The 20,222-nt window shown below is 46.3% G+C and overlaps 1 long non-coding RNA gene across 1 annotated transcript; it reads left to right on the top strand.

Moving 5' to 3' along the window:
- The first annotated feature begins 7,766 nt into the window (after positions 1–7,766).
- Positions 7,767–10,780, top strand: LOC147005116 (uncharacterized). Its single transcript, XR_015046899.1, has 2 exons — positions 7,767–8,106; positions 8,303–10,780. It is a non-coding gene; the product is annotated as an uncharacterized LOC147005116 (long non-coding RNA).
- The last annotated feature ends 9,442 nt before the right edge of the window (positions 10,781–20,222 follow it).

Below are 20,222 nucleotides of genomic sequence, written 5' to 3'. Positions count from 1 at the left end.
CAATCCTAGCCACATAAATAAATAAATATATATATATATATATATATATATATATATATATATATATATTTTTTTTTTTTTAAAAAAAGGAGCTAAGAAAAGAGAGAGGTCCCTCAGATACTTAAGAGTGTCCAGCCAGTATGTGAACAGAGGAACCAGCAAAGCCAAGCTGGGCAGAAGGCAGCCTTTGTTGTATGCATGACTTTTCCTGTGGGGGTACAGTATCCCTAAATTGTTCTTTTTCCTTTGCTTCTGTTGATAGTAGTTTAGTTACGATCCTTTCTCTCTGTGGTCACATGCTATCCAGGCCTAAGTCTGTGCTATAGGGTGTAGGCAGGCATGTGCACAGTTACAGTCATGCTAAGCAGCCAGGTGCACTCCAGATGCCCCATCCCCCTTCTCATAGAGGCAACCATGCTCTCCTCCCTGTTCCTGTCTCCTTAAGAAAGCTAGCATGCACCCCAGTCAATACCATGGGCTCAAGGTCATGTGTAAGCTCAAGTTGTTTAAGTAGTTAATCCTGAGATTAACAGCAGACTTCCTGTTGCACAGTCACTTCCCATCCCTTGGGAAACCACCATGGCTTATGTGGGATGTAAGTAAGAACCACAAGATTGGCAGGTGATATTTTAAGTATGCCATGTGGTCTCCCTTGTACACAGCAGCACCAGTTCAGACCTGGGCTGTGGTTGTTTGCCCTGCATGCTCTATGGTCTTTATAGGTCCCGGCATATGAGGCAGTGTCTGATTGCATACTTGCTGAGTATTAGCACATATGGATCTCTTCTAGAAGCATCCTGTACACTGAGGGCTGCTGCTATTAGCAGGGGGAATGCAGATTGATCATCTCTTCTGCTCACTGCAGCCTGGAAGACTGCAGCTTGGAGTCTACCTGGCTAGTGATGGGGAGCATGGACAGCATGAAGGAGCTAATCTAGTAGCATGAGATGGTCTTGCTCTGGAGCTGTATGGAGAATGGGAGTGGACACATGCCTCCCACTTCTGTCTCCTGAGATGAAGGTCATGGGGAAGATATGCTATCACACCCCACAGGGCTAAGTCATCAGACCTAGAGAGACTGGTTGTTGATAGGCTGTCCTAGTACATGGCCCTAGGGGTAGACACGGGTACTGGTTTCCACTGGATTAGGAGGCAAGGTGTGGCTAGGATACATCATTCTCAGAACTAACTCTGCTTCCCCTTAACCCTCTGGAGTGTACTAAGGGCTGCATGGAAGACAATGAATGGCTCTAAGAACTCTGAAGTACTCTACAGTGTGTAGCTTCCGCTAGTCTGTCACTTTCCCAGTAACTATTGGCAGGGGAGTCTTACAACAACACAGGCAGCCATTGTGTATGTTAGTTTCTATATCTAGGAAGAGGGAGAGTGGAAAGACCACATTCTTCTTCTATCGGGCTTAGAGTGGGCCAGAGGGTCAGGAGATGGAGCCCATGGAGCCCTAAGGGGCCGGGCCAGTGATGAATGTTAGCCATGGAGAGGACAGATGTAGACTGTACCAGATACAAGATGGGTCACTGAGGAACTGAGGTCTGAGCCTGTTCAGGGAGACAGGAAGGGTAGAGGTTGCCTGCTCTCCTCTGGGTTGACAGTGATGCTATCAAAGTCATCATGAGTCTGGGCAAGAGTAGGCAGGGCTGGGTACAGCAGGGAGGTGGGAGTATGCTGTTAGATGGCATGGTTGAAGTTACAGGCCACTAGTGGGTAGTGGTGGGGAAATGGATGGACAGCCTGTGGGCTCATTGGTCATGCTGTCATAGCACAGCACCAGAGAACAGAGAACAATGCCCGAAGCATGCAACGCAGGTCCAAGATTGTTGTATGCTGTGACTTGTGGTGTTTTATCTGTACATACGGAAGTCTTTGTTCTTATAGAAATAAAACCGTTTAATTACAGAAAACAAACCTTGTTGTTTTCTTGCCATCATTCCTCAGAATGTATCAACGCGATGCATCTTTGGGTTGGATTGTTTGATTTTAAAAACTCCTGTTTGAGCTGATTGGAGATTTTTAAACAATTGATCAATGAATGGTGGGTTGGAATTAGGGCAGAATTTGTACTTTATATTTATGTGAGGGGAAGTCCTTAGTACTAATTATTAGAAAATCAAAATATTCATCCGGGATGGGGAAATGGCTTGGTGTGTAAAGTGTTTGTTGTATATTAGTAAAGACCTGAGTTTGAACCTCAGTGCTCACTAAATGCAGAAGCACCTCATTGGTGGCCCCATAACTCTGGGGCTGGGGACACAGAGACGAGCAGTCCCTGAAGCAAGGTAGCCATCTGCATTCTCTGGATTGTCACACTCATGGCTAAGTGAGAGACCCTACTTCAGTATATAAGGTGGAAAGAGAGTGGAGAAGAAACCTGACATCGGTGTTGCAGCCCCCACGTGTATTTGTAGATAGGTGTATCAATGCACACATGCATATGCAGATATGCACACACATGCTTGCTACACACAAATATGCACAACCATCGCTCACCTCTGGAGAACATCAAAGATGGCCTCCATCCTGTGCTCTAAATTTTTAGCCATAAGTCAGTTCCTTATGTAAACATAAACAAGCACATCCATCTCATTGGTATGTAAACTTGCATCTGGTCTTAAGAGACAATAAATTAGAGGCATACAAAGCATTGTTTAAAAAGAAATGTCTCTTTAATGTTTGATTGCTATACCTATTGCCTTAGTGTCTTAGTTATGTTTCTGTTGTTGTGAAGAGACCATGACCAAATTTATTTCTGGGGTCACAGGGTGAGTCTATGACTGTCATAGCAGGGAGCATGGCAGCAGGCAGGCTAGGTGCTGTAACAGTAACTGAGAGATCACATCTGATCCATAAGCACAAGGCAAAGAGAGAAGGGGGGAGCAGGCAGACAGGCAGTCAGACAAGCAGACAGACAGATAGACTGAACCTGATCTCAGTTTTCGAAACCTCAAAGCTCACCCCCAGTGACATACTCCTCCAACAAGGCCACACCTCCTAATCCTTCCTAAACAGTTCATTTAACTGGGGACCAGGTATTATTCCACATGTGTGCAAATGGCGGCCATTCTCACTCAAACCTCCACACTGGGGTAGTGTAAAATTTTCTCAGGTGAAAACGAACCACGAATAGAAAGGTTAACAGAGCATCATGGGTAAGGAATGGAGGGTGGCCTTCATCAGAGCCCTATTTTAAAGCTTCCTTTCTGGTATCTATTGACCTTCCCTGCCCATCCTCCTCTGCTCATTCCCTTTTGTATTTCTTCTCGATACTGAAGGCTAGCGTCTGCTCACAGTTGAGTGCATGGCTAGCATGTTCTTTGATCCTTGCTCCCCTGCATCTGGGCCTGGCCCTGGTTGACTCCCCTAGGGGGAAGTGACTACAGAAGCCCCCCTTACCCATGCTCCACATACTCTTGCTTTTGCTATCTTGTCGATCTGGTCTAGGATCTCCAGCTGACCATGTCCTTGAATCCTGATAGAGGAGGCAAATGTTGTTTGGCCAGAGGGAGGTGCTGGCAGGAGCTGGGGGAAGATAGGTGTGGGCTCCCGCCAGCTCAGCTCTGAGGCACTCGCCCAGCCACGTTCCTTTCCCCTAACAATGTGAACAGCTTTCCTAGGCTGCCTCTCTAACTGTTTCACCATCTGCTGAGCCTTCCAGACACCCTCTCCTCTAAAGTGTCTTTCCTTAAATGATCCAGGGAATTTTCTGTCTTGGAAGGGTCTGGCAGCCTGTCTACCTGCTCTGTTCAGGTTCAGGTTCTCTGGGATGACTCTGAAACTTGGGAAACAGGCTTCTGAAGGCTAAGGAGTCTGCTGGGGTGCAGGCTTGCTGGAGGGGCTGGTACAGTAACACAAGAACTGTAGTTCTCTGGGTGTTTGGACCTAGGGCAGCAGGGACACCTGACCATATTAGGACAGTCTGAGGGAAAAGACTTTGACATAATAAGCACAATAGGTCTTCAAGGCCCTGTGTCTCCAAGGCTCAGGGAGAGGGTCCTCCCAGCCTCACCATCTCTGAGAGTTCTGGCACAGCCCCTGATCCTGTCATTTGGTTGAACTATTTCTAGCTTTGCTGTTGCCAGGCCTGTGTTTACACATAGTGCTCTTTCTTTTCAGCTCTCTTCTCTCAGAGGGCTGCCAGGTTGAATCAAGTACCTACCCACTTCATTTCAGACCCCACTTCCTCACAAAGTCACTTTGCAGTTACCAGGATTTTTGTCAGATTTTAGCTACTGACACAATGCCAAAGGAAAGTATGTTAATTTCTCCTTGTTCTGACCAAACAAACAACTGGCAAGAGGCCATCTAAAGAGGAAGGCTTTATTTTGGCCCATATTTTAAAGGGAAACAGACCACCATGGTGGGGAAAGGATTGCAGAGGTGGCACAGGGACCCAGATGACATCATATCCGCAGTGAACACCAGTGCTCACCTGGCTTTCTCCTTCCACTCTTTTTATTCAGGTTGGATCCCAGCCCACAGGACCCATCTCTAGGGATTTAGGACAGATCTTCCCTCTCCAATTAAAGCTCTGTAGAAACAGCCTCACATCCACACCCAGAGGTGTGTTTCCTGGGTGACTACAAACCCAGCCGTGCTGACCATGAGTACTAACAATTGCAAGTAGAAAAGGGATGTTTTGCTTGTTGATATCTGTCCCTGGTCAGCTGGCTCTGTTACTTTGTGTCTGTGTCGTGGTAAGGAGTAAAGCTGCTGGCCTCATGACATCCAGAAAGGGGTATTGGGAAAGGGCTGGGAACAAGATGCAGCCCCTAAGGTCCCATTCTCTTCAAATAAGTGCCACTACCTAAGTGTCCATCAAATTATAAGCCTGCCACACAGATCTCCTTGCTTCCCTGAAGCCCCACCTCTGTACACAGTACATCATGGATGAAGCCTTCAACCTTTGAGCTTATGTGACCATTTCAGAGCATCACACATGGGATAGGACTTCAACACACCCTTATGAGGGATACAAGTTAGTATGTTCCAGGCTGTCTTCCATTTGAAGAAGATGGAGATCATGGGAAGGTCCAGTTGTAACCTCTAGGACATGGGAGCACCAAGCAAACCAACTCCAGCTTTGGGATGGAACTCTATTTTATAAGTTCCATAGAGAGGAAACACACTGTCCATTTGAAGAGTTCCAGCAACAGTGGCAATGTCAGTGTTCCTAACAGAGCATGCGACTAACAGTCTCAAGGGAGGAGTTGGAGTTGGCTCAGCAGTTAAGAGCACCTGCTGCTCTTGGAGGGGACCCGATCCAGTTTCAGACACTTTCATCAGGCAGCACATTACTACCCCTGACTCCAATTCCAGGGAGTCTGACCCCTTTCCTAGTCTCTGCAGGTGCCAGGCTTGTACACAGTATACACACACTCCCCCATATGTAGGCAAGCAGTCTTGCTTAAGCTATATCTTAGTCAGGGTTTCTAGTCCTGCACAAACATCATGACCAAGAAGCAAAATGGGAGGAAAGGGTTTATTCGGCTTACACTTTCACGTTGCTATCCATCACCAAAGGAAGTCAGGACTGGAACGCAAGCAGGTCAGGAAGCAGGAGCTGATGCAGAGGCCATGGAGGGATGTTTCTTACTGGCTTGCTTCCCCTGGCTTGCTCAGCTTGCTTTCTTATAGAACCCAAGACTACCAGCCCAGGGATGGCACCACCCACAAGGGGACCTCCCCCCTTGATCACTAATTGAGAAAATGCCTTACAGCTGAATCTCATGGAGGCATTTCCTCAACTGAAACTCTTTTCTCTGTGATAACTCCAGCCTGTGTCAAGTTGACACACAAAACCAGCCAGCACAAGCCAGATGTAGTGACATACAACTTTGATCTCAGTGCTGGGGAGGTAGAGATAGGAGAGTTAGGAAATCAAACTGATACATATGGAATTGGAGGTCAGCCTGGGCTATATGGGACACTGCCTCCCAAAGAAGGAAGATGGGAAAGAAAAGGAGAGGAGGAGAAAGAGGAAGGATACGTGTTATTGTAAGTAGTCAGAAAATGGGGGAAAAGTCAAGACAAGAGCTTGAACATCGCCTCTGGACCTAAATTCAGGGAATAATCCTAGCCAGCAGCTTTGTAGCTAGTCTACTTTGTTTTTCTACATGTCTGATTTATTCATGCAAAGTCATGTCCAAAATAATGTCAGGCCTTGGCAATTGTCATTATTTACCTTCTTTGGTTTTTGAGACATAGTCTCACTTCAGTTCAGACTAGTCTCAAGTTTGCATCAATTTTCCTGCCTCAACCTCTGGAAAGCTGAGGTCACAGGTGTGGGTCACCTCCCTGTGTCTATGTTACTTTGTGTTCTGTCTTCCAGCTCAGTTCTCCCGGGACAATGATACAATATCCTTTGAGAATATTTACTGGCTCTGTAGGTTGTGTGTATCACACACTTTCCAGCCTGTCTTCACCCTTTGGATGTTCATGAACCATGTCATACAATCTGGTATCAGAGGCATGGCTGTGACGTGTCCTGTACCAGTAAGGGTTGACTGCATCTGTTATTTTCTTTTTCTTTAGTCAGATTCCAGCACTGACTTCAGATAAAAGACTCTTAATTGCACAGTCAGATTCGGGAGGGGAAACCCTTTCTTGAAGGATACACTTTGATCTGTGTCAGTCCTTGTCTCTAAGCAGAACCCCGGCTGTGTGCAAGGTCTGACTAGAGACTCTCCTGTCTTCACCCCCATCAGCTGCACAGAGACAGATGGCTCCTGCAGTGCTTTCCATTCACACTCATTACCTGTGTTCTCTAATGTATTATTTTATGTAATATATTAATTTAAATGTTTCTTAGATTTATTTTATTTCATCTATATGAGGGTTTCTTGAGCATATATGTATGTCTGCCACATGCATGCCTGGTGCCCTTGGAGACCAGAAGTTGGCATCTGATCTGAATCTGGACTTAACAATGTTTGTGAGCCACCATGTTGGTGTTGGATCCTCTGCAAGACCAGTAAGTATTCTTAACCATGGAGCCATGAGCACATCTAATTTATTTTTTAGCCAGAGCTGATGTAAAATGATGTGAGCTAGGGCTGGGGTGCATCTTAGCAGGCTTGGCTTGCTTAGGACATGGGAGCCCTGGTCTATCTCTACCCTCAGAGATGCTAATCTACTCACGCTGCACCTCAGCCTCTCTGTGGTTTTCAGTATCCAGTAGCAGTTGTTTGTTTGTTTTTTTCTGAGACAGGGTTTCTCTGTGTAGCTCTGGCTGTCCTGGAACTCACTCTGTAGATCAGGCTGGCCTTGAACTCAGAAATCCGCCTGCCTCTGCCTCTGCCTCTCGAGTACTGGGATTAAAGGCGTGCACCACCACCTCCCTGTTCCAGTAGCAGTTTTAAAGCAAGGCAGTGCTGTTAATAAACAAGGCCAGAATACTCACCAGTGTCTCCTTTACTTTGTTTTTGCTATGTCTTAAATTTTGCTGAATAACAATTTAATCTAGGCCATGGAATTAATTTTTGCAATAAGTAGAATCCTAGGAATTGTAATTTGGACTGATTTCCTGCTTAGATAAAGAAGTGGGTGTAAAAGTTTCAAGCGTGAAGAGTTGGAAAAGAGGTTAGCCTCTCTGCCCCCTTCTCAAGGCCATCATTATTCTCTGAGCAGAGAGCAAAGGGGAGGCCCATTAGGAGGCTGGGGGTGTGGCTGCCATGTGAGAGCACAAGGTACACTGAACCCACCCACTTGTAATCAAGAGTAGATAGGCTCAGGGAACCTGGGGGCCAGCCAGGTGTCTGCCTGCCTCCGTGACACTCAGCAGTGCTGGAACAATGAGTGACACTGGAACAATGAACCCTTTAGCCCAAGTCCACTGCTGCTCACCTGTTGGCAGTGCTTTACTTCTGGGTCAGAATAGCTTGGGGGTGGTGAGGAGTGGACGGCTTCCCTGATTGGCTGAGTCCTCCCAGCTCACCCTTGTAGACAAATAGAATGTTCTAGAGAAAACATACTGAAGCTGACTGGGACGGACTGAAGGGACCTCTGAGTGGAGACAGATCATGCTTTTCTGCCCAGTCACCTGTTCTTTTAATGGAAGAAAGAGAAGCCTGATGTCAAAGGTGCCAAACAAAGGTCTGTGTATGACCCTTCTGCAAGGGTCACTTGTCTTGTTGCTGTGACAAATCAGCTTATGAGAGTAAGGATTTAGTTTGGCCTGAGGGTATAGTCCATTACAGGAGGGGAGGCATGGCAGCCTGAGTGTGAAGTTCCCAGAGTTGGGAAGCAGAACGAGGGAGCTCAGCATACTTTTCTCCTTTTTTTCGTCCAGGTTCCCAGCCCAGGCCTCAGGATTGCCCACATTGGTGGTGCTTCTCATCTCAGTGAACGAACCCAAGCTAGGAGCTCCCTCATAGCCATGCTCTGAACTTCGCCTCTTCAGTGATTCTAGGACTTGTCCGGTTGGCAATGTTAAATCTCACCGTTTCTATCTGAACTGGTACACTTGTCTTGAACTGGATCTACCCCAGGAGTAGATGGTTTGTAAAGACCCCCCTCCCTCCAAAATGTGGACTTTTCAAAAATGGGGTCTAGGTCTATGGGCCTCAGTAGGATATCCAGCCATTGAACCCATGCCAAACCCCACACTGGAACCCTGAGGCTAAGACAGCCCAGCAGTTTACATTTTCCCAGCGCTCTGCTGGTGGCTCTGATGCAGGATCTAGGTGGAGCCAAACCCAGGCTTAGGTAAGCCTCAGGTAAACATTTTCTTCTGTGCCTGGGTTTGCTGATGCCTTTTCTCTTAGCATTACTTGGCATCTGTTGTCACTGGCACTTGTTTTGCCCCCAAGGAAACAATAGTTGCCTCCTGGGTAAAGATCCTGATTCCTCTGCTGGGCAGTTAAACTGCTAGTTAGGACATCAAGGAGAAGTAAGCTTATAGGGACACAGTTTATTACCAGTGCTATGTGCTGAGATGACATGTATGCAACAGACAGCTCACTCTACCCTGAGAGTCCATAGCCGAGGACTTTATGACCAAGCACCAGGAAAAGGTGTGTGGGAACAGAGAAGTGCTTCGGTGCTCAGGACACAGATGGCTGTCCCCAGGCCTGTTGACCAGCAGGTTTCAGCCATGCCAAATCTCTGACCCATCAAGAGCTTCTCAGAACCCATGCTTCAACAGCTCCCTGAGGCTTCATCTAATCCTGGGGTGCTGTGAACTCAAAGGCCTGACTAGAGATGTTTATTAAATATATCAAGTTTTGGGGGCTGGGGAGATGCCTCAGTAGTTAAGAGCACAGGCTGCTCTTCCACAGGACCTGGGTTTGATTCTCAGTACCCACATGGTGGCTTACAACCATCTCTAGTTCAGTTCAAAAGGATCCCACACCTCGCACCCCCTCCCCCGCCTCCAAGGGCACCAGGCATGAATGTTGTGTACTGACATGTAAGCAGACAAAACACCCATACACATAAAAATACAAAGACTCAATCTGTCTGGCTGTGCTGTGTGGTTCCACAATAGAGGCTTACGTAGCATGCGAAAGGTCCTGTCTTCTGCCTGTACGACCATGAGAAAGACAAAGTAAAAGCAAAACAGAGAAATCTCATATTCTTTTACCTTTTAAAAAATATTTATTTATTCATTTATTTTATTTATATGAATATACTGTACCTGTCTTCGGACCAGACGAGACATCGGATCCCATAGAAGATGGTTTGAGCCACCATGTGGTTGCTGGGAATTGAACTCAGGTCTTTTGGAAGATGACTCTTGACCACTGAGCCATCTCCCCAGCCCCTCCTTTACCTTTTTATTAATGTGTTTTTAATTTAATTTTTATTTTATTTGTATGAATGTTTCCCCTGCAAGTATGTGTGTGTGCACCATGTGTGTGCCTAGTGCCTGTGGAGGCCAAGGGCAGAGAGAGTACTGGGTCTGCTGGAACTTAGTTACATATGTTGTGAGCCACCATGTGAGGGGTGGGAACTAAACCCAGGACCTCTGCTAGAGCAGCCAGTGCTCTTCTCCACTGAGCTGTCTCTCTAGATCCTCCTAAACATTTTAATACACTGAAAACCCAGCTGCTATAAAAAAAAAAAAAGACTCATTACTCCACACAAAAATAACCCTCAGTTGTATGTTGGGGTGCGTGCACCTGAATCTGGGAGATGGAGTCGGGGATTAGTAGTCAATGGTCATCCTCAGCCATGTGGCACCCTGGCCAGCTGAGGCTACATGAGACCCCAAGTCAACCAAAGCAATAAGCAGAATCACACCAAACTCTTGTAAATGGTTTGCTTTGCTTTGTAGCAGGCACTTTTGCAAGACAGAGAAGCCCTTTCTTCCCTTCCCAAAGCGACAGATTTATAGAAAGCAGAGCTCCTCACACCAGCAGCAGAGGCCAAGGTCTCTTAAAGAAAGAAAACACTTCTGCAAAGTTTCTGTAAGTTACATGAAACCTGGGATTTAGATACCAGTACAAAGATGTGTATGCGTTTAAGAAGGAAACTGAGAGCAAAGACTGTCCTCAGAGAGACTTTCCCAACCAGGAAAGCCCTGCAAGATCAGTGAATGATGGAGGAGGGAGCAGGGAGGTAAGCGTTGTGTGCAGTGCTAGGCCTATCAATCAGCCTGTGCTGGGGTGAGCTCATTTCCCAGGGAAAAGGAAGCAGGTTAAGCCCCTAATTTAACAATCTCTTCAGAAATAGGATAGAGGTAGGGGGGACCATCCCACCCTTGGAGACCAGCTGGTTCCTCTTTTCCTTGAAGTAAAAGCTCAGAAGGCAGCTGTCTTTTGAAAAAGAGATGTGAGTGGAATCCTTGTTTCAACTGAGAGGCCATCCAAGAGAGCCATGTGCAGCTACCTGCATATGCTTCTGTGATGTTCTGTGCACCACAGAACATGCCTAGTCCACTTACTATGTCATGTATGGCTTTTCCTGGGCTTACCAGCACTCCAGTGTCTCTGATGTTTGTTTGTTTGTTTGTTTTGCCACTTGGCTTTCTCTTTGAGTTTGTAACATAACTTCTAAAAATCCAGACAACATTCTCAGTCCCTTGCTAGCAATCTAAAAAACCTGAGTACTTTAGTTTTAAGAACAGAATATGGCAAGCTGGGGAGATGGTTCAGTTGGTAAAGTGTTTTGCTTTGTAAATATGAAGATCTGAGTTTGGATCTCAGACACCCACATAAAATCCAGGTCTGATGACATGTGTCTTAAGTTCATCCCTGGGGAGGTAAAGTCTGGAGCACCCCTGGGGCTGGCTGACCAGAAAGCTCAGCTGGATCAAGTGAGTTTAGTGAGACCCTTTCTCAACAAAATAATGTGAAGAGTGGCTGAGAAATGTACTTGAAGTTGACCTCTAGCTTCCACATGCATGCACATGTACATATATGAACATAAACACACACTGCACAGACACATCACATGGAGGACAGAGCTTCTCGGCTGCAAGAGTGTGAGATTGTCCCTGGCCCCATAAACACTCCACAGTTTCAGGTAGTCTCTTCAACTGCACACAGATTTCAAACCCAGTTTCAGAAACACATCCTCTCAGGGGTGTGGTCCATAGGTGCTTCGTGGGAGCACTGACTCCCTCCCACTTGGGGATTCTCATAGCCACAGCCTGCAGGGCGTCAGGAGCAAAGTATCACAGGAGAGTCTGAGAGGGTTAGAAGCAAGCACTTTGTGTGTGCTCACCTTACTGCCTGTCTCCTTAGAACTCCTATGGCTGTTTCAATAGAAAAACCATAGCAACATGTTGCATTGAACAAGGTCCTCGAGGCTAATGGATCTTTTGTAGCTGCAAAGTTTTAGCTTATGCAAACTGATACGATGGTAACAATAGGTGGACCAAGGACACATACTGCAGTCACTGAAGCCAACTCTGACAAAAAGGAGAGTGCCTGAGAATGGAGGTGGGGATTTGGGGAGATAGGAAATTAGGTAGTGATGGGTGTGCACCACGGTGGCTGTCCTTAATGACACCCTAATACACACTTATCAGATAGCTTTCACCACATACAAATCTTAAATCACACATTTTACCATAACACGAGAGAAACCTTTAAAAAATCATGAAAAGATACAAGTCTATGGTTTGAATCTAGTTTGTCCCTGCTGAAACACACATTGAGATTTGGTTGGACGTATGAGATATTAAAAGGTGGAACTGGGTGGTCCTTTAAGAGGTGATGGGGCTCCTGTCTGCACAATGCGATTCATGTGCCTGTGTTAGTAATGGATGAGTGGGTAGTGGGTGAGTAGATCTGTGATCACAGGCACAGACCCTGGGACTAGGGAGCTCCCTGCTTCTTGCCCAATGATGCTCTGCCAGCCTCTGGATTCTGCCAGCATGACAACTATCATCAGAAGGTCTTGAAGCCTTGGCCTAGACTCCTGAGCCAAAATGAACCCTGCTTCTGTCTGCTCAGCACTCCAGTGTCTCTGTCTTCTTCCAAGCTGTCTTCTTCCAGCTTGTGGTGGTGTGTTATTGGCAGTGGAAAGTATGTTAGGAAACAGCTCAAAAGCCACTTGGAAACAGACAGCTAAAGGTTAAATGCAGTATGATCCTAATGAGCCTAAAGATCACCCCCAGAGATGGCAGGTAGGGAAGAAAATGGAAGCAACAAATGGTAGCTGTTGTCAGCTTCACAATGGGGCAGCTGAACCTCTCACAGGAAGGGGGTAAAGGTTCCGGAGCCATCAGTATTCCAGTCACAGGAAACACATTGGGTTAATTTATTTGTGTGTGTGTGTGTGGGGGGGTGCTGGGGATCAAACCAGAGCCTTGAACATACTGTTGGGTCACTCTAGCACTAAGCTGTCTCTGAACCTGGACAGATGGGCTACAGGGGAAAGCCAGGACAGGAGGAATCCAGGAGACTGAGGAGGTGCTATTAATACAAGAGGTGTGTGGAGGCCAAGGGAGCATTTCATAACAACAAAAATCCATTTATCAGAGAAATAACATACAGTGCAGGGACCTTGCAAAGAGTTTAGCTATTGAGAAACAAAGTTTGCATGCATGGGTAGACATATCCAAGTATAACATTACTCACATTGCCTCTGCAGGACTGTGTAAGTAAGCAAACCCTGGCACACTCCCCATCAGCTACAGGTACTCTCTGTTGACTTACCCAGAAATCAGGAGAAAAGCCTTTTCCTCTGCTGGGCTCAGTTGTCCCTAACCTCAAAATGGTGTCAGAATGGTGGGCATAGGTGGAAACCTAGTCTGTAAGTTTGAGTTCTGACTAGACTGTTCACCGGGAACCAAAATGAGCCGTCTTTAAACTCTAGTTTCAGTAACCATCTGGAGGGATTTACAGAATGAACATAGAAGTCCCCATCCACCTACCCGAAGCTGTTCAGGGTAGCTCTGAGCCTAAGTAAGGTCCTCCTTACTGTTTTTGGCTTCAGAAAAATTTAAGGTTTTTGCATAAGCTCCTGGAAAGAAAAGACAAATTATTGCTGAATATGATATAGAATAGCTTCCACCTAACTAAAATGATAAACTGAGAATCTATGGAGATGATATAAGTAAGGAGGTCAGAAATGTGTGTGTGTGTGTGTGTGTGTGTGTGTGTGTGTGTGTGTGTGAGAGAGAGAGAGAGAGAGAGAGAGAGAGAGAGAGACAGAGACAGAGACAGAGACAGAGACAGACAGAGAGACAGAGAGACAGAAAGAGAGACAGAAACAGACAGAGAGTGTATGTCTGTGCACTTGTGTATGTGCAGACTGACTGATAAACTCCAGGCATCAGCCTCCTTCTGTCTCCCTGGCACTGAGATTACAGAGATAGGGCTGCTTCTGGTTTTTGATATGTATGGTAAGGAATCTGAACTCAGGTCCTCACCTGTACAGTAGGCATCTTACCAGCTGAGCCATCTGCTTGGCTCTTGGAAGGACTTTCTATACGTTTGAGTTTTAAGTAGGAAACACTACATCATTGGCATTGTGCTTAACATCTGTAGTAGCTAGATTGCCTTGAATCTCCTCTCCTCCATCCCTTCCTCCCCTATCTCCTCAAAGTTGGACCCATATAGATCAGATACAGGTCCAAAACCCTGCTAACTCCCATATCATGGCATGGGATGACCTGTCCACTGCCTTTGTGTCCTGCTTGGCTATCAGGATATGGCTGTCCCCTATTCCCAGGGAGTCCCAGGACTCAACAAGGTATCACTGAAGCTAGTCAGTAAGGATCCCTGGAGCTCTCTGTGTCTCCTCCTCTGCTGGCACTCATGACCCAATCTCTACTAGCCCTGGAGAACAGGCGGCTAGCATAACAGGAACACCGACCTACCTCACACAGGAGCCCTGTGGGAAGCTGCTTTTTGCTGCACCTGTAGGTTCAGCCTCCTTGTTCTCCCTGTCCTGATCTGGAGTTCCAAGGCCTCTGTGTCCGGGACACTGGCTTGGTTAAGTTATGGAATTGTGCTTCAGTTTTCCCTCTGAAAGGGGAAGGGTGATGGTGGCCACTATTGGACCATCTGGTCCTTGAGCACAGTACCTGGGTATAGGTAGATGAAGCTTTAGCTTTGTGTTAGAGATCCTATGGGCTGACCTTGGGCAACTAGGATGAAGAGGAAAGCTGTAGTGCTGCCAGACAGAATGCTTCTGGGTGGCTTCAGGCCTCCTTTTGCTTTCACCCTCTGAATCTGACCCAACGTCCTTGTAAACATCTAGGGAAGCACACTGCTGAGCTGAGCAGACCTCTGGCCCCCACTAGTGTAAGTGAAGAGTGTTGATCTGTGGCTCCAGATGATTTTTCATACAGGGTGGTCTAGAGAGCAGAAAAGTGAGAGAAGCCTGTGAGTCAGAGAACATTGAGACCCAGGGCAGGCGTTTCCACCGCTGTGCACCCTCCTGGCCTCACATGCCCTATGATAGCATTTTTGACATACTGCTTCACTGCTTTCTCTTGTTCTATAATGGTTGTGTCTCTTCTGTGATTGGACTTGTCATCCAGGGTAATACGGGACATGGTCACTCGGACTTCACTCAGAATTAACTCTTTCTTTATTTTCTTTAAGTCAAAGTTACTTTAGAAGTGCTTATCTATTTACGTAATATTGTCCTTGCTAGCTTTATGTCAACTTGATACAAATGAGAGCCATTTGAGAAGAGGGAACCTCAACTGAGAAAATGCTTCTATAAGATCAACTTGTGGGCAAGCCTATAGGGCATTTTCTTAATTAGTGGTTAATGTGGGTGGGCCCAGCTCACGGTAGGTGGTGCCACCCTTGCACTGGAGGTTTTGGGTGCTTTAAGAAAGCAGGTTGAGGCTGGGCAGAGGTGGAGCATGCCTTTAATCCCAGCAATTGGGAGGCAGGGGCAGGAGGATTTCTGAGTTCGAGGCCAGCCTGGTATACAGAGTGAGCTCCAGGACAGCCAGGGCTACACAGAGAAACCCTGTCTCAAAAAAAAAAAAAAAACAAAAAAAAAACCAAAAAAAACAACAACAACAACAACAAAAAAAAAAAAAACAAAAGCAGGCTGAGAAAGCCATGGGGAGCAAGCCAGTAACTGGCATCTTTTTATGACCTCAGCTCCTGCCATTTCTGCTTTGAGTTTTAAGATGAAATAAACTCATTCCTCCCCAACTTACTCTTGGTAATGGTTTTTATAACAGCAATAAAATCCTAACTATGACAATGTGTATATATGTGTATGTATGTGTACTACACATACATACAGTGTGTCCAGTACTTATGGAGGCAGAAGAGGATGTTTGGCTCCCTTGGAATTAGAGTTACAGATGGTTATGAGTCATGTAATATATGTGCTGGGTTATCAGCGAGTGGTCATCCTCTGTTCAAACGGGGACCCAAGACATGGGGGAGTGAGCACATGAAAACGGTCAGCAGGGACCTTAGAGGCCTCTGGAAGTACTTCTGCTCTTAGCCAAGAAGCCACCTTTCCAGGGCAGACATCCACTCTCTTCTTTCTGATTGCTGTTTCAAGACAAGGTGCCAAGTCTGCAAGAGGAAGCTCTGTGACTCCGTGCAGTACCAGCACACGCACTGAGCAGCCCTCAGGCTGGCTGCAGCCTTGTTCCTGAAGGCAGCCACCCTGCAGGCATAGAATAGGTGACCCCTGGCCTATCCATAACAAAGCTTTAAAGAGTCCCTCATCCCTAAAACACAAGCACCCTGAGTGATTTCTTTTGTCTTCTCTTGTGCAAGCATGAACAGCATTTTAATAAAAGTACCCATCTGAAAATATACTTTGCACTGTCTCTTGACCACATTGTTTTGCTTGTCTTTCCTTTAAAAACCATTTGGAGGGAGGGTTAAACATTCCTACAGAGGCTGGCCTCAGGAATTAGGAAATTGAAAAAGCCATGAGTTTGGGGTTCAGGAATCACATGCCACGTGGTTGGGCTTCTCCTTTGACAGGATTGCATTCATGTTAAGTGGCCTTTCCATCCAGGAGTGAGCATAGCCCTGATCCTGAGAACTTCTTGTGAAGGAATCTCACAGATTTTACACGATATGGTAGACACGTGCAGTTTGCTTGCACTGCATTCACATGTACAACTGTGGGGGTCATACATGTTATACTCGTGGAGGTCAGAGGCCAGTCTTAGGTGCTGCTTTGCAACCTCTGTCTTTGAAACAGGGCCTATTTGTTTTCTTAATGCTGTGCATGCCAGGCTCATTGGCCTGTGGATTTCCAGGGCTCTCCTGTTTCTCCCTCATACCTTCTTCTTCTTCTTCACTATCTACTTCACCGTCAGTGAAGACCACTGGGATTATAGCTGATCCTACACTAAATCCAGTTTTTATGCGGGTTCTGAGGATTCTCAGGTCCTCATACTTGCACACAAAGCTATCTCTCTAGCTCTGTCATTTAAAGTCATAGTTCTAGAAATAAGGCTCCCGAGAATCGTGTTATTGTTCAAGACTGATTTCAACCGACTGACTGTCCTCTGCAAAGTGACAGCTGTTCTTCTGGTGACTCCTCCGTGCCTGCAATCTTCCTCCCTTCTCATTTCCCCCTTCACTGTTTCTGTCCCTTGCTCTGGTGCAGAGGCATTTATGACAGACAGAGTGTCCCTCGGAGGGTGTGTCTAGAGAGGTGTAACTGAAGAGGGAAGATCTACCTGAGTGTGAGTGACTTTATCCCAGGGGAAGGAGTACCAGACAGAATGAAAAGGGGAAAGGAGAAAGGAACTGAACACCCGCACCATCTCTGCTTCCTGGTGGACCAGCCCTTCCTCCAAATGATAGGCTGCATTTGAACTTCAAGCCAATAGAAATCCTTTCTCCCTTCAGCCACTTTTTGTAAGGCATCTGGTTATAGTCAACAAGGAAAGCAACAGACACAGCAGGTTACATCCAACTTGGTCAGGAAAGCTTGGATTGGCGTGGCTCTGAGTCATGGCTAGGTGGGGCCAACTGGACCATCAGAACAGGATCAGTGCCCTCCATTACTTTTCCACAAACCTTCAGGCCCAGGTCCATGGGGTGATGTGTTCACTGACACCTCTCCACTATCCTTCTTGGCAGAGACATGTGCGATTTGGGGTGGTTTCTGGTAGGCAGGGGCAGTGTGTGTGCTCTGGAGTGATGTCTGATGGCAGTGTCAGGCCACAGCACAGGGGCTGATGGCCTTTCAATGATGCTAATGCTCTTCTTGACCTCAGTTGAGAAAATGGAGCATGGATTTGTTTCTGAAACCTTCGACTGTTGCAGGGCATGTTTGCACAGAACCAGATTCTCTGCTCTAGGGTCTGTTACACCTGACCTTTTGTTCAGGAGGGGAAGAAAATGGCTCTCTCAAAGTCTCTGACATCGTCTCTTTTTCATTGACAGTCAACATGAGCCACTTCTCAGGGCTGAATAGATTAATTGGTTTTAAGGAATAATCAGACAGGCCCATGCCTATCATTCTCGTCCTGAGGATGTTGAGGCAGGAGGATAAGAAACTGAAGGGAAACCTCAGCTACGTAGCTCAGCTTGAGACCTGATGTGGGTACCGGCAGCCACATGCTGATGCTCTGCAAGAGCAGCAAGTGCTCTTAGCTACTGAGCCATCCTCCAGCCCTAGAGTTATGAAACTTTTGTTTTTGAGAAAGAGTCACTATGTAGACCTAGCGAGCCTGGAATCTATATGTAGACCAGGCTGACCTTGAACTCATAGAGAACTCAGCACCTGTTTCTGCCTCCCAAGTGTTGAGATTAAGAAGTGTGCTACCATATCCCTCTGGCATTTAGATTTTATAAAGTAAATCCAGGAAGCCTCCTTTTACAAGATATTACTGCCTGGGTGCTGTTCTGCAAGGGATTCAGTGCCCTCACACTTCCAGCCACATTCCTCCTTCAGTTTCTTAAGCTGCCAATGGGAGATCCCTTAATGAATGCAGGACTGGAGCCTTCTGTCAGGTTCTTTTCCCTTTGTTCATTCCAAGGAAGCCAATCATATATTAGAAAGATCCTTCATCCCACACAGCTCAGCTAAGTCCTCTCAGTTTACCCCTCTCTCAGTTTCCTGGGTTTCTAGAGAATAAGACATCCCTGTAGGAAAGGCTTATGGGGCCCATAAGGAAATTATATTCTAACACCATGAAAAACTGAAGGGGAAATGGGCAAGGTGCAGTGGCTTCTGTCTCTACTAGCCACTGTCCCCTGTAAGGGTGGAGGCTACTTTCCACCTTCATTTTGAGATGTTCAGTACCTAGGGCCTCAGCCTTGACACTCCAGAAGGTATCTGAGCTCAGATCTGAGTGGCCAGAAAGCCCATGGAAGGGCCTCACTCCCACACCACTCCTTTGGAAGGACCTCTCTTATTCTCCCGAGATCCAGGAAAGGACCAAACTGTCCAGAGCCACAGCTCAGGAGCCAGCCTCAGCTTCAGTTTTTCAAGTCCAACTGAGGTCAGGAGGTTTTAAGTAAAAATGTGGAGAAAACTGTGATTTAAGGTTTTAGTTTATAAGTAGTGAGGTAAAATCTACATCTTGTTGCCAAATGGACCTCTTTTTGGGGTCTCCTATCTGCACGAAGCAGGTCTCTGGTTGCAGGTGGGTGAAGGAGTAGGCGAAAAGTGGGTGACAAACAGATGCGACACGAGAGAGTATGTTGAATCTGAGTGTAATTTGTCAAATCGAGCATCAAACTTTTTATACACACAAAACAGAAGAATGTAAACTCAAAGACTGGCGGGAACTGGGCAATAAAACAACTGAGACAAAGTCAGCTCTATCTAAGGTCAGCTATAGTCTCAGAAGCCAGGCCTTTACACTCCCAGGGCAAGGGCTTTCACACCCAAGTCATGGCTCTAATTAGGGAGTTGTTCTATCTGACCTTCTCATGAATAATGCAATACTCTCAAACCACAGCCGGATCTACTTCCTAAATCACTGTAAATTCCTGTATATGGGAGCGACTTGGCTTTTATTCTGAGTGATAGTGTGTGTGTGTGTGTGGGGGGACTTTCTACTATTAAGTAATGTAGTCTGCCATACATAACTATAATAAGAATTCTAAACTTACTTTGCTAAGCTTGCCCTGACATTTCTAACTCTATGTAGTAGATAGTAATGCCTGATTTCTTTCACTATCTCTCTTACAATACTAGAGGCAATTCTGAATGTCACTGAATAGGCATCATTCTTACTGAATTCCAAGCCCATGGTCGGCTTAAGGACTACCTAGGGCATTGGTGAAGGCCAGGAAGCAAAGTTTTATTTTGCTTAGATATTTGGCAAGTCATTGCTTGGAGGCACCTATAACAAAACAATACTGAAAGGAAGCACACAGATCCATTCGTAAGGACAAAATTGGAGCATATGTGCTATGGAATGCCACAGTTCCAGGAGACTAAGTTTCCGTGAAACTCTTCGCCTCAGGACTGCATCCAGGCTTTTGGCCTGTCATGTGTGTCACTACTGGAGTGGATGTAGCATCGTGACTAGGTTATAAATCATCCTTTCCCCACACAGCCAGGCAAATCACTCATCATCCTGTCTATCACCACGGTAACTGTGGCACATCTAGTGCCATTGCTTTTATGTCATGTAGATGGTCCAGTGCCTGTGAGGGGAAGCTGTCCACTCAGATGCCAAAGGGCAACTGTAATGAGCTGCCTTGGGAGAAAAGGTAGAGCCCCTGACCTGCTATACCCAGGTCTGTGAACTTGTAAGTAAGTCAAGGGGCTTGAACTCTACCTCCTGGAGGAGTGGACAGCACTGACAGGGAATCTCTTGTAAGGAAGAGGGGTTTCTCTTCCTGTTTATTTAC

The sequence above is a fragment of the Mus caroli genome, unplaced genomic scaffold (assembly GCF_978045245.1).
Source record: "Mus caroli unplaced genomic scaffold, Mus_caroli_1 scaffold_4, whole genome shotgun sequence".
Taxonomy (NCBI): domain Eukaryota; kingdom Metazoa; phylum Chordata; class Mammalia; order Rodentia; family Muridae; genus Mus; species Mus caroli.
The sequence above is the reverse complement of the archived record's forward strand: the minus strand, read 5'-3'. Positions and strand labels throughout refer to the sequence as shown.